Raw genomic sequence first — 15,470 nt, 5'->3', positions numbered from 1 at the left:
GTGGTCTCTGGGGCCCAAGTCCTGAGGAGTCTCTCAGGCTCCCAGCCCCACTCCTGCCTCAGCCTTGGCCCCTCCGCTGCTGGCCCTGGCCCCCTTATCTCTGTATATTAGTGTGTGTAGGGGCCTCACTCTCTAGTCAGTCCCTCCATTTGGTCCATAGCACCTGTCATATGAAAAGAAAGGATTAAATATGGAAACTGATCCTGAAACACACACCTACTTGTGCACGGCCTCACGCACACGGATACACACCTCTCATATGCACGCACTCACACAGACAGGTTATAGATACAGACTGCCTCACAGGAAGGATTTTGTGTTTTGGTGATGGAGTGCTAACTGGGTCAGATTGCTAATCCAGAGACAGCTTGGATACACCTGTCACCTCTGTCACTCCTGGGGCAGGGCAGAGTTACACTGCAGCAGGTCAGTTTTCCTATAAATATCCCTCTCATTCAGGGTACAACAATGCTCTTGACAGCAACATGAAACAAACCAAATTACCCAGAGCAACAGTAGACACAACACTGAGGTAAACATTAACAATAGACATGTGCATCAGATTTATGCACAATGCACTTACAAACACTAGACAGAGGCTGTTATATAATTATATCGTCAGTTTCTGAATAAATTTCTCTGCATACTATGCCCAGGCAGTGCAAATAGGAAAAATACACTCATGTGTCACGAGTACAAGGACCCTGCTACCACAATTCCTTCGCAATTGGATAGGTTTGAAAGTACCAAGCCTATAGCAAACAAACCTACGACTTGTATCTACGAGTAAAGAGGCTCGGCTTGCTTCCAAGAAGCTGGACCTTTCCCGCAAGACTTTTCTGTTGAGATGATCACCACAACACGAGCTGTCACTTGTGGCCGTGCGTCTTTCACCGCTCCTTATCTCACGCTGGTTAGACTCACCCGTCTCCGCGCTTCCATTCTCTCTCCATTCGATTGCGCCGCTCCCGTACGAGCACATTCCGGCAGACTGTGTACAGTTTCCATAGCAACTGGGTATGGGCGACAACGTGACGGCGCCGACGTGCATCAGCTGGAGTAGTGTGAGAAGTTGAACCTCTTGAGCACAAGGATTCTGTAACAGGTACACAAATGACAATCTGTATATCCAACAAATAGCAATGCAGCAATTATGGGCTGTCCTCAATGAGCAGCAGCCAATCAGCAAATATGAACTCTGGAAGCTAACAGCATTTCGCACACAAGATGAGAAGTTAATTCAGATGAAGGTGTAAGCGTGACCTATATATTGCACTTTGTTGTCGGTTGGTCGGAGTGGGCTTTGAATTCATAGTTAGCTTGTTTCATCGTCCTCAGCAATCTAGGTCGGTGAAGTGAGTCCCACTTTCAGTGATGACCTGCCTTAAAGATCTGATGTTTAGTGAGACGACACGCGCCAGAAATACGATCTGTCCAAATGGTTTTTCCAGTCACTGGCAGCAAAAATAAATAAATAAATAAATAAATAAATGCTATAATGAATGGTGCGTAAAGCCTGTAGACAGAAACAGCAATGATATACGATTTCATTGAAACTCGGTTAAACTGTTCATTAACCGTTTATAAATTCTCAACATGTAGAGGCCAACATAAAGTAAAATAAACTTCCTATGATTGACACATGTGGTAATCATGAAGAATTAGCAAATGGAGTATGAAACAACTGGCTTATTTTATATTTTAAAAGCTGCGAATTAAGGGTTTCGCTTGAAAAAAGACTTTCGCAAGCAGCAGGAGTCTATACAACCTATCCATCGGTGAATAAAACGACAATCCATGCTCTGCCAGTTTGGTCCTTACGCGTCATTTACTCGGCTAAGCAGTTAAGTAGCTATCGTCAAATGCGTCTTGGATAATATCATTAGGGATACATTTTCAGCTACAACGTTTGTGCTCTCCACAGGGGGGCGCCCAGCGACTAACAAATCACGGCTGCCACGCTAAATTGTTCATTTTACTGTCATGCTTCTTTATTTATGAAGTGCTTAATCAATTTTAAACATCGTTAAATACATTCTGCAGCATTCCATGTGACATATACGACACTGTTGACAGTGTTATGAACAAAAACAGACCACTTAACATTTTTATTTGTATTTCTCCAGTGCCATTTGCGTGGCCAAATATTGTGGTATGCAAATGATAATCGATTCACACAGATGTTGCACAGATCTGTGGAACATTAATAATAAAAAAGTAAAAAACAAAAAGCCCATGTTGCTTGTAATACATAACCTCAACCAAATACGTTATAAGAGGCAAATTATCACTCTAGTTTTTAAGTCATTCATCACCAAAGCCTAATCACATCCCTATAAACATGAAATACTAGACAAACAAGAAACAAGAGACAAGAAAAATATTAAAAACTTAATTCATTTCCACAAGCTCTTGTGTTGTCACACACAATCAACTGAACAACTTCCGTAATGAGATATCCTGTGTAAACACTCCCCACAGATGTGATCATAAACATAACTCCTTTCTCCCCCTTGTGGTCCAGAATATGCTATTGCACATTGCCTGAAAGTGCTTTCTGCCTTTTTGTCCTCCGACGGGCTTTGGCAAACTGCCCACACTTAACCAGGTCCAGTGACAGCTTCGGCCCGCTGTGACCCCTCTCTCCTGGGTGGCCCTTCCCTGTTCCAGGTACTTGGTCCCTCCCCCATGGTGCCCCAGTGAAGGCAGTAATTATCGCGCTGCATCACAAAGAGATCTGAGCAGCTGGAGACCCGACCTGCATCTGCAACAGCACAGCTCTCTGTAGCACAGACACACCCAGCAGGGGAAGACCCACGGGGAGACGGTGGAACAGGGGACAGCGAGAGGAGGAAAACGGGAAAGAGGATGGAGGAGTGGAGGGGGGAGTCAGAGGTTAGAGCAACAGGCACGACGAAGGGGAGACAGGTGGAACGAGAGAAAGACAGTCACAAGAGTGAGGGGGATAGGAGGATGGGGTAAAAAAAGAATAATAATAATAATAATAATAATAAAACTGAATATGTGCAGGTGGGGTGTGGACTTTAAAATAAATAATTAAGCTAGTAGCAGATATGTAACACAAAGAAATGAGAGACATCCTAATGGAACACCTTACAATTGCATATAGTAGGTTATTGATATGACTGGTTCCTGAGAGGACCAAGAGAAAAAAGGCAAATATTAATGCGAAGAAAACTGGTCCCCTAAGTCCCTGAGTGCCAACCAAAGGTGAAATGTAAAAATAAATCCACTTCATCTATTTTCATGGCTAATCATTTTGTGCCCACTTGAGAAGAAACCAACCTGCAACAGATGCACACAATTCACCAGATCATCAGTATTGTCAGTTGTTATCAGCTGGCGGAGTGCAGCTTGTCCTGCCCCTCCTGTATCTCAGGAACATACCCCTGCTCCTGCACTGTTCTGTGGTCAGTATGTGTCCACTCAGCTGCCTTCCACATACAGACGCTGCCAGACGTCAAACAGCCTTCAGCCAGCCACAAGTGTTAGGATTACAGATGAGGTGTTTCCATTGCACACAACACGCACGCAAACGCCACGGAGAGCACAGGATTAATTAGACTCACACACGCGTCATCGTTTGCTCACGTGGTACAGAGGTGTACAGAAGAGGCCTGGGGACCACAAAGAAAATTGAGCGTGTGTTGAATTGTGTTTTTGTTGATGAACAGCAAATAAAAAAAAAATTGAACCTGCTTTTCAGGACAAGGGGCTTTAAAGCGTGTGGAGGAATAGCATTCATTTGCCTCCAAAACCAAGTGAATGAGTTATTTAAGAGATGATGTTGACCGTAAATGTTTGTGCACCTTATTAAATACAAACCAACACACATGTAAGGTAAATACCTTTTGTCTAGATTCAGAGCTCATCAATGCACATTTGTGCCCCATTTGTACTCCTTTTACGCTACAGATGCGTTCAGGTACTTTAATCTCAGTGAAGGTACTGCTAGATCAAATGTGTTTTTTAAACTTTGTTTTCACTTCCTTCCTCTAACATCCTTCTCTCAACCTTGCACAGAGCCGTTAACCATCTCCTCAGATTGTAAAGCTTAATGAGTGTTTGAAGGGGGCGGCGCTGCTCTTAGAACGGACTTAACGCTGGCACGGCACACGTCAGACCTGCTCCTTTAATACAGGCTTTACAGATGGGCAGGGCAGTGGAGCTGGGGATGGGGTGGGGGGGAGGGGAGGATGAATGCAGTGTGTGTGTGCCAGAGAGGTCAGTACAGTGGTGACTGTGGGCCGGTATGGAGCAACCATCAGCGCCTGGCCTTTGTTTTCCAGCTAGGAGAGCCATCCCTTAACCGCGTGGTCTCCTCCTCCGCCTCCCACCCCGCGTTCCACTGTGCAAGCCGGGCTGCCAGCAGAGACAGGGAGTGGGATGAGCCGTGAGCGCAGCGGCTAAAAGCGGCCATTCAGGGGCTGCGCTCGCCCATTGTTAGCGCAACTGTGAGGGCCCTCTGTGCAGGTCACATCCAGGCCTTCCTCCAAACTGGGGCCCATTGTTTCTGCGGCGAATGTTCCACTCCATTGTGATGTCATAGTTTGTGATTCCAAGAATTGCTCTCTGGCTGAGACAATTTGAGATTCTTAGATTCTCGGGGAGAAATGCAAAAACAGAGTAGTGCATGTGTGCACACATACACACACACACACACACACACATACACACACACACACACAGAGCTAAATGAAAAGTTTGCAAACCAGATTTTCTGGTTTCTCTTTCCTGTCGGTGTTGTGGGCTGCATCTGGAATGATTATAAAAGACAGGCATCCTGTTTTCAGAGGATTACTCACTGTTCAAATTGGACCTTCTGTCCCCCCCCCCCCCCACCCCCCCACCACCCTCTCCTGTGAGTAGAATCTAGACTTGCATTGAATGTGTTGTTTTGCATATCATTTGTGTGGCAGTTGGAGTTGTTGTTTGGTTACCTGTGGATTTGCAAGGGCATGCAAATTGAAATCTTTTTTTCTTAAGGCTATTTCAGAGATTTCACTTCCATTCTCTTGGGAACAGAGCAGATGTGGTTTCTTCTCTGTTTTTCAAAAGTTCTTCAAAAAGTCCAGAGTAAATGCATCTATCACGTAACCCAACATGATATTCCCCTGCTCAGCCCAGTTCAGTGCAATGATCAGCGTGTAATACAGCCTTCAGAACAGTCATGATCCTTCAGGTCTTTAATCAAAGAAACACCTATGGAATCTCCCAAATCTGTATACACTGTCCTACGAAAGACAACTTACCAATTGTCTTGGCACACAGTGCATTGAATGAAATGGGCCCATAAACACACACACACAGATTCACACACATTCACACACACATTCACACACACTAACACAGTCTCATGTCTGCCTTAGGCATATGAATATTTCCTAACAGAAATGAATGAATGGCTTGGAATACCAATCTGGGAACACTCCCCTAGTGTGCTGCTTGTTTGAAACACAGTGAGTTTTCGCCGTTTGACTGTGGCATTATTACCTCAGTTGATAAAAAATGTTGCCGTGGCAACAGAAATGAAGGGCTGTCAAATAGTCTGCGGTGATGTAAAGCTAGTCTTGAGAAATCAGTCCATATTTGCTTTATTTGCTTGTCTTCTCCTTTCCAAATTGTACTTGTGTCAGACTGTAACTTTATCGCCTGCTGTAATCATAACGGCTCTCCCAGCATCCAGGAAAAAATTCTTTACAGCTGTGAGCGTGCCTCGATTGGTCACCTCCAAGCCCATCCCTTAAACCCTCTGTGTTCGGGACTGACACAGCCCCTCCCGTTGCTGGTGTCTGCGTGTACCAGGGGAGAGGCGATGGGTTCAAGCTGCTCACAGCACAGTAACTAGAGGTCATACATAAGGCAACAGTGGCATGGTTACGGTTAGCGGGGACATTGGCTGTGTTTACCACTGTTTGTGCTTCACAGTGTTTGTATTGCAAAGGTCAAAGTGATTGAGAAAAATGTGTTATGGACGGATGGCAATTGGAGCAGTGCTGATAAGAGAGGCATGCGGCGTGCAACTGGTTATACAGCCATTGTTATGCGCACACACTGGCACACACACACACACACACACACAGGTCAAGCACACAGTGCAGTCTGCACTGCCAAACAATTACCCACAGCAAGGAGGGGGTCTGGGTACCTTGCAGTTATGCAAAGTCAACATCTCCTCTCCCATGCCAACACAGAGTGCTCTCGCACTTGCCAGGGGAGTCAAGGAGACCAAAAATGAAAAGAGGAACAGAAAAAGAGGGTAGTGTGGAGACGCCAGGGTCACTTCATGTGGATCTCCCTTATCTCTGCATTATCACTCAAGAACAGTCCTACATGAATTCAGGTATCATGTGCTGAAAAAACTACGGAAAAAACACCATTTAGTCAATACTGAAGGGGCTGGTTGGACGAACAATAATTACGTGCTGGCTAATGTGACAGCTTACATTGTGTTGTACGGCTGTGACGCCGACACGCTGTGAGCCGAGCTCAGGTCTGTCTCTGTGGGAGACTGCGGAGGTCCTGGGGCTGGAAGGTGGCGATAGTCCTGCTCTCTCTGCAGCGGGCTGATAACACGTCCCCGCACGGAGGCCTTCATTTGCTGCCCCCCCGTCTCACAGATAACGCCAATAATGATAACAACCTAATCAACAGGCAGCGGGGCGGTGGGGGGAGCCTCGCTGCTCGACATCATTAGCGCCGTTCGCGTCCTTGCGGGGGCTCCTGTGAAGTGGACCGCGTGGTTCCTCTGAGGTTCTTAACAGTGGCAGAATAAAAGGCACCATGAATGCCGTCTATAAATAGCCCAGTGAGGGCTCTTTTTTTTCTTTCTCCCTGTCCTTATAAAGTGCTTTGGAGATTCTCAGCCGAGGATCCCTCCCCTGGCCTTGCGCCGCCGGCATGTCAGAGTCCCTCAGCCCTCTCCTCCTCCTTCTGCTTTTCTTTATGTAAAAAAAAAAAAATACTTCCTTTATTGAGGTTTTATACATGGGGGGGAGCATTAGAACACACATACCAAATCATACTAAAATAGGAAAGATCAGGGGAGAGAGGAGAAGGGAGAAAAAAAGAGAAAAAATAGAAAGAGAGAGATAAAGCTTAGGACTGGGGCTGAGGGGGGAGCCACGAGTTTCTCCACTTTAAGGAGAATTATCATTCCTCTGGCTAAAGACAGTGGGAGGATAGAACAGCTGAATAAGGGTGTCAAACCGGAGTGCCCCTCTCAATTCAATTCAATTTACTTGGCCTTAATAGCATGACAAGTATACTCTCGTTGCTAAACAAATAACAAATAACAATCTCTCCCCCATTCCCTCCTCTCTCTCTCTCTTTCTAAACAAATACTTAGCAAATTCCCCCCTTGATTCATTTAGTGAGCTGAGCCATGATCAACACCGCAGCATTGCTGCTGCTGGTCACTGCCAAAAATGATGGCCTTATTTCTTTTGAGAGCCAGTCACCACCCCTTGGTAATGATCACTGGGCGATAATTCACTGAACCTGGTTCAGTTCCACTGTTGTTTTTGCTCATGTTCAGTTATGCACATGGCATTGCAGAGGTCAAGCTCAATCCAAGTAAGCAACTCTAAATCAAGGCACTGATCCATTCAACAAATTGAACAAGGACACATGCTTGTATTTGTCTATACAGTAGCTAATAAGGCAAACTTGGGAAGTTACTCAGGAGTGAAGACTCATAACATTGATGTTTGACATGGATATTCACTGTTTTAGGTCATTGGAAAACCAGAACTGGAAAAGGGAAGTCCAAATGAAACAATGTCTCTCCCTCTGGGCCAAGAGCATCACAGAACACTCACAGAAAAGTCTGTAATTTCAGTAAATATTGCATATGACAGACACATGGTCATTGTACAGTTCCCATCACAGCTCCACCTAACAGAATCATTGAGACATCAGACCGCTCCCCACCTGAATAAAGCATGGTGTTTCCGTCAGGCCACTACAGAAAAGGATTCTCCCACAGTTATCCCAGAGGGTGGAGGCCCAGAGTAAACAACCACAGTCCACTCTGGTTATAAAAAGGATGAGCCTAGACAGATTCTTATCAGCAGTTCCGTTCCAAATGAATACATGAAATTGATGTGTCTGTCTCATATTTAAGTGAGAAATGTCTTTAGCTACACGTTTCAAACATGTAGGAAAACAGGCTTGAATGTATAGTGTTTCATCCCATCCCTAAGTAAATCAAATAAAAAATAACAATATGATTTCATTAATTATGTTAATATCATTGTGCAAATTGCTGGCTCTGTGTAGTCTACAATGTCCTGAACTAAATTTAAAAAACTTCATCCATGTTCATTTTTGAGTGTCTCCACAATAATTGGTGTTGCAGGTGTCTTTCTGCTTTTCATCCCCTTCAGTCTTCAGGAGGGTCATGATGGGCTTCTGGAATCTTAGACAATGGAATACCGAATTCTACAGCTGCATGTCAATAATAAGACTAATCTCTGTGTTGTTTATCTACAGAAAGCACCATACTTTTTCTTCGTATGTCATCCCAGGAGAACTTGTTTCTCATAGGGAGGGTTCTTAAACAGTGTTAATATAGGAAACATTCTGTCCCGCTGTTCTGATCACTATATATGACTGATTCTTATATCAGTATTTCTTTTAAGTGGAGTGCACTGCCTAACTTTTATGTGTCATAACTAGAGAAGAAAACCTGCACCTGCCTTGCTTTGTCATGTGTGTCAGGGTCATTGTCCGATTGGCTAATGAAAGAAACAGCCTGAAATTCAAAACCCCATCAGTGAAGGAATAGTCCTAACAGCCGCCTCCCACCAATGTAAATCAGAGATGGGGCCATCGGTCAGCTTTAAAGGTCATGCAGAAAGAAAAATGGGACCATTGTGTCCCAGCAACCCCTTTCCATCTGTCCCCTTCCCTTTCCCTGTGTGGCCACACGTGGCAGGAACTTCACATGAGCATGGACACTCACCTGGCATGCTCAATCACCAGTGGAGCTTGCCCGCCAAACTCATCTAATAAGAGACAGGAAGAACAGCGCAGTTAAATATCACCAATGTCAGGTGTCAAACTGACGAATTTAAAAGTGCCCACAAAGACAGCTCTCTTTTCTGAACTTATTCAAAAGGGACAGCACATAATCAGAATTATGGACATTTGGAGACTTTTCATTTTCGTTGTATGTGTGTCTGTGTTTGAGCATTACTGGGCTGACCTGGCCAAACAGAGTCATTTCAGTTTAGTGTATGTACAGTAAAGTGAAGGTGTGACTTGATTGACAGCTAAGGATCGAGGACTGATTGTGATGTGATCTCTATGGCTGTCTGTCTGCCCCTCTGACTCTCTTTGGAGAAGAAAAGATGAAGGATTAGAGGCCGGTCTTACTTTCCATCACCTCACTCAAACATCCACATCAAACACACACACACACACACACACACACACACACACACACATACAACTATTCTCAGCAACTCTGCCACACAAATACACTCCATGCCTCCTGTGATTCATCCCTCTCTCCCCAAATCCACAGAGCAATTTGAGCTGGCATTTGTTTTTCCATCAACCTAGCTTGGATCCTTAATTTACCCTGTGCCCTAAAGCTGAATGTTTCCTTGGCTGGTAAATAAGATCATTCACACACAGAGATACTTCCGAGAGTCTGAAAGCCCTCTGAACTGAAGTAGATGAACAGACCCTCTGTGACATAAATCACTCCCTTCACAGCAGTGGGTCTTTAGTCTATCACAATGTGTGTGTGTGCTGTAGAATAATGAGCAACTACAAGCAGCAGATAGGATGTGGCACCACACCCCAGAGCAGTACCATGCACAGCAGGTAGTATCTCTCAGGAACCAGGCCTCAACAAGATCCTCATGCTAAGGTGGGCTTTTAGACAAAGCCATCTCTCTATCCCCCCTCTCCATTTTTCCTTTTTCTCTCACACTTTCTTTCCGTCTGTATTCTCTTGTGAATCAGGCCTCAACCAGATCCTACTGCTGGGATGGGCTTTTGGGCATTGGCAGCTTGCTCTATCTATGCAGCCAGGCCTGTCATTGAGTACGAAAGGAAAGGAGACAGAATCAGCAGACATGTCCTGTGGGATATCCCCTTTCTTTCAGTATGGCCTTCTCCCCCGCCTTGTCAAAGTATCATTCCCACAAAGTCTGTGTGTCTCTTGGGCCTGATCTAAGGGGGGCAACTCATGACCCACTCACACACGAGTCTCAAAGTGTTTCAGGGAAAAAAAAAAAAAAAGTGAGCGTCTGACACACTGTGGCTACAGCCCAGAATGAACATGGGAGTGCAGAAGAAATTTAAAGCCAGGAGGCAGAGCGGGAGAGATAAGGGGACTGCCTGATGATTAGCTCGGTGTCATTGTGAAGGAGGTGCAGGGACACAGCAGCAGCCAGACAGGCATTCATGGCCTCTTATCTGCTAAAGAGAGCTCTCTCCCCTTACCGCTGACAGCCCAGCATCCGCAGGGCACCTAGAGACGCACGTGGTTTGCAGGGTCTTTCAGTGACAAACGCAGCAACAGCACGTGTCAGCTACACACAGAAAGGGAAACAAAACTCTCAATGCAGGATCCGCAGATTGGAATAAAAAGTAAAACTAAGGGCAGGAAAAAAGATAGTGAAACTGTCTGCAGCGCAGCTGAACGGGGAGGTGAGAGGAGTGAGAGGAGCCTTGAGAAAAAAAAACACACACGAAGCATATCTGTCTGAGGGGACTTCCTCCCAGCAGATTTCCCCCCAAACAATGGAAAACGCACAGCGGTGGTGCTCATGTCAGTCGTTCAGCAGTGGTCACGTCCCCAAGCCTGTATCCAGGGGGCGGCAGGATCTAACCCCAGGTGGGGCGCTGCTGCTGTACCCTTGAGCCAAGTGCTTCAGCTGGATTGATTCAGTAAACAATGAGCTGTGTGAATAACACATTACATGTAAAATGCATGCTGCACTGAGAAGGGTGTCTTCTTTTTCTTCTTCTTCTTCAAAAACAGTTTTGTTTTCAGCCACACTAATGTGTCGTTGACAGAAACACACTGCTGTGAAGAAGAGTTGCCCGTTGGTGGAGCAGTTAAGTCTGCTGAAAGGAAAGGCACATGCATTTAGAAACACAGCAGGGGAATAAGGCTGGGCTGTTTGCAGCTCTTTAGGGTCGGGCATTCATCAACAACAATCTCACACCTCTGCTATACTGTTTTTTTTCTGTCACACTTCCGTAAATGTGTGACTATGTGTTAGGGCTGCACGACATAGCGGTCACGATATATTGAATAGCTATTTTAGCGCAATAACAGCTATCCCTGGTATCTGGAGTTGGGTTTCTTCCGGTATTTTTTTTTCCTTCAGTCATACCTGATGCGGGAGCACACCTCCAAAGTTCAGTGAAATGCTTCAGGGGCAGAAAAATATCATTTGTATCTATATGTTGGTTAACTTGCCCATTAGCTTTGAAAGACACATAGCATATGTTTTCACTCTTTATCTTTGTAGCCATGTGTTTCTATCTACCACATGGAAGCAGCATAGTGCTGTTGCTGTGATATCAACATTGAATAGATACGTATGTGGCGTTTTTTCCCCTGGAATCATTTCACATGGCCTCGGAAAACTGGAGGTGTGCTCCCGCAGCAGGTATGACTAAAGGGGAAAACATACGGGAAGAAACCTAACGCCACATACCGGGGATAGCGGTTATTGCGCTAAGAATAGCTATTCGATATATCGTGACGGCTATATCATGCAGCCCTATAATGTGAGCATGAGACTGACTGAATATATGTGTGTGTGTGTGTGTGTGTGTGTCAGGCTGTAGGGACAGCTGTTGGTAGGCATCTGGCATAGCAGATCCTGCCACTCTAGGATAACACTTCAGCTGACAGATAGGGGCTCTCTTGGGGGGGTTGGGGTGACTGGTGGGGCCCTGCCCTGTGTGTTTGTATGGTGCCTGGTGATAAGGAAATCTGGCACAGAATCAAGGAAGCCCCCTCACCTCCCCCCACCTTTCCCTCGCATGCAGTATACACACAAACCCTTTCCCATCTCCAGCTGTAGTAGCAGAGGTCATCTTGTGGTTGTTACAGGAGGTTGAGGGGTGTTGCTTATTAAAAGCATGCAGCTCTTTCTAACGATCTACAAGAGTGGGAAGCCCTCACCCAACACACCCCTGTGAGAAGCCCTCTACACCATAGTGCGCACACTACTCTGGGTGTCAAGAAATTGCAACTGTGTTTCAATGTTCCACACAGAGGCTACGCACTGTAGTGTGTCTGTAGTGTGTCAGAGTTGCATAGGCTGGCTTGGTTTGAAACAAACTGAAAAGTAGATCATGGAAAAGGACAAGTGTTTTCTTTCCCTAACACTTGAAGCTGTTGACTATGTGTTGCTCACAGTCCCCAGATGCTAATGCTGTGAGCTGCATGCAGATCGAATTACGTGCTTGCATGCAGACGAGACGGGAGACGCTAAAGATCTGAGAGAGGAGGCGAAAACAACTAACGTCCCGAGTGGGTTCACACCACAGATGTGAGTGCACACACACACACGCACGCACCAGTGCAGACACACTCATATACATGCACACTCATATACAGTAGGTTTGACTGTGCATTGGTTACAGGAGTGCAACTCAGTAGCTCGCTAACATCCACCCGCTTTTATCTTCTGTAAATACAAATCTTCCATGCAGGTTTACTGGCACCCAGAGGGGCTGAGGCACAGATGAACCAGTTGTGGAGAGGCTGGAAGGTTGCTTACTGGGCTGGGAGGAGACCGGGGGGGGGGGGGGGGGCTGTATTATCGGACCAAATCTACCAGTGCCCAGGTGGAAGCAAGGAGGAAAGACCTTATACTTATGACATCAGTCCACCAGACACAATGCGATGTCTTCGATTTCATCTTTGCTTGCTGTGATTGGTGGAGTTATGTAAACCGTCCAATCATCTAGAATGCTGTGTAGATATGAGGAATATACTGAGGGACATGTTTCCCCACTTCTACTGCAACAGAGCCCATATGAAACTGGAATGCTGAATTCCAATCAGAGGTCAAACTGAACCAAAGCACAACTCTTTTTCTGCCCTGGCAGGAGCATGAGAAAACTTCACTTGCTGCTCTGGTGTCATCACACATGCATGTAAACACAGAAGGAACCTCCCTGTTGGGCACTGAAAGACTTCAAAAATGCAGCTACATGACCTGATGGGGTCATCTTCTAACCTTGTCAAAGTACATCACAAAAAACTGATGACAATTAGAACTAAAGCTGAAGTGAAGAGTACTAACCAACATGGGTTACCATCTGGTTAATGTGGTTGCTTAAAAAAATTTTGGAGGACAATTTAAGGGAGGGTAGATGACAGAAAGAGTCTTGAAGCGTTTTAAGCCCTGAGTCACAATATGTATCTCAATCAGAGCAATCCTGTGGGCTTCCCTTGTGTACAGTATGTACAGGACTGTACCGGCATTGGACAGGCCAGACAGCTCCCTTGTTGAGGAGTCAGCGTGTTGGGTGATGACTCAGCGCCATGCTCTCTGCTGGGACTGCGGAAGCTGAACCCGTCAACCGCACACAGCAGCAGCCTCCCCGCTACCGCCCAACTCACTTCAGTTCTAACCACTGTCCATTCACAGCAACCTCTTACTGTTACCCAGGGCCTGTTCACATACGCACCAAGAGCTTTAACAGAAGAGCGGTTACTCTCCCATGTTATGCTTCTGTGACATATGTGGACGTCTTCTATTCAGACGGTTGGCTTTGCATACTGAGCAGGAAGCGCACGTGTGAGACAGGCAGTCCCAGCTTGCTCAAGAATACCAGTTTGCAGCAGACAATGGGCCAACCCACTCCTCCTTTTGCAACATAGGACATATCAAAATGTAAGCAAGAAATTACCATGGCAACACAAAAATGAGGCGATTTCTAATATGATAAGCAAGTGACTGGACATCTGTACAGCGTGTGGATGGGCATGTGTGCTAAAACCACACTGCCCACATTTGAACCAAACAGCAGTTTAACTTTGCACTATTGTCTTGCATATATATTAAAATATTATTTTATGAACACAATGACAATTCAACTGGATTTTCATCTGTCCACACAGACCCCATCCCCTCAGACCAGGCTCCTTCTAACAAAGACATCTATTCACTCATTCTATTCACAGGACACCAAGTACTGCTAGTACAACCACTTTGTCTCTGGACAAGAACAAAACAAGAGCACATTTTTTCGTAAACCGTGCCATTGCTCATGGAAACCATGTGGTATTTGTGGAGCTGTTTGCACCTGAACTGTACACAGAATTACCAGTCTCTGGGTAGGGCAATATTATGTGGCAGTGGACCACAAAGCAATTGGGGATGGAAGGCCTGTGGATATGAATAAATGTCAAAACATATGAAGGCATCTCTTCGTGACAGGTCCTAAAGGTCAGCAAAGTAGAGTCCACTGTGCAGGAGCACGTGTCAGGCTAGCCCACTGTGATTACACAACCCCTCAACAAGCAGGCATATCCCTAACCCCCTCTAAAACAGTCAGAGCCTCTACAGCAGGCCAGCTCACTGTCAGCACCATGTGTCCCTGGCAGGTGGCAGTGCAGTGGCCTCGGACAACTGATAAAACTGAGGCCCCGCAATGCAAACACTGTCCCCCTCCCTGCCCCCATTCCCGCGAGCGTGCGGCATACCCCGATAACACCCTCTCACCCTCTGCACCCTGAACAACGCCCAGTCTCCTGTGTGCGTCAGAATGAGACAGCAGGAGCCCAAGAGCCAGGCTGCGGCGTGCGCGTAGCTCCTCTACCTCCGACTCACTAACGCTACAAAAAATGCAGCCACAAACACAGTGTTTGTGGCCTTATGACACATGCGCAGCAGTTCTCCCTCCTTCCAGACGGGCTGGGATTCCTTTCTCAAGGTTTTGTTCTCAGTCACAACTGGAGTCCCAGAAGTCAAACCATGGGGCTTAGAGCTTCCTGAACACCCTGCACTATGAAGAAAGAACAAAAGAGAAGACACACACACACACGCACACACACAAAGGCATGCACTCACACACACACACACACACATACACACACACACACACACACACAAAGGCATGCACTCACACACACACAGGCATGCGTGCACAAACCCACACGGCTGACCTCTCTAGCCCTCCGGTCATAGTCAAAACTCTATCTAAATATTTTCAATTTGTTACATGAAAGTTTTAACTACTGACCAAATAAAAATGCCTTTGTATTTACAAATTCTTTTATTTTTTTTTCCTTTTTTTTGGCATGGCTTCACTGTATGTAAATTACATAGTACTGAAACGCTCCAAGATCGGTCGTGGCAGCAAGCTGCAGCTGTGACAGAGAAACCCTCCATACATCTGTGATGTTAGCTGTGAGCTATCTGCATGAATCCACCAAGAAATTCTGTGACCAAACACTCCAG

The sequence above is a fragment of the Megalops cyprinoides genome, chromosome 6 (assembly GCF_013368585.1).
Source record: "Megalops cyprinoides isolate fMegCyp1 chromosome 6, fMegCyp1.pri, whole genome shotgun sequence".
Taxonomy (NCBI): domain Eukaryota; kingdom Metazoa; phylum Chordata; class Actinopteri; order Elopiformes; family Megalopidae; genus Megalops; species Megalops cyprinoides.
Note: the sequence above shows the minus strand (reverse complement) of the source record.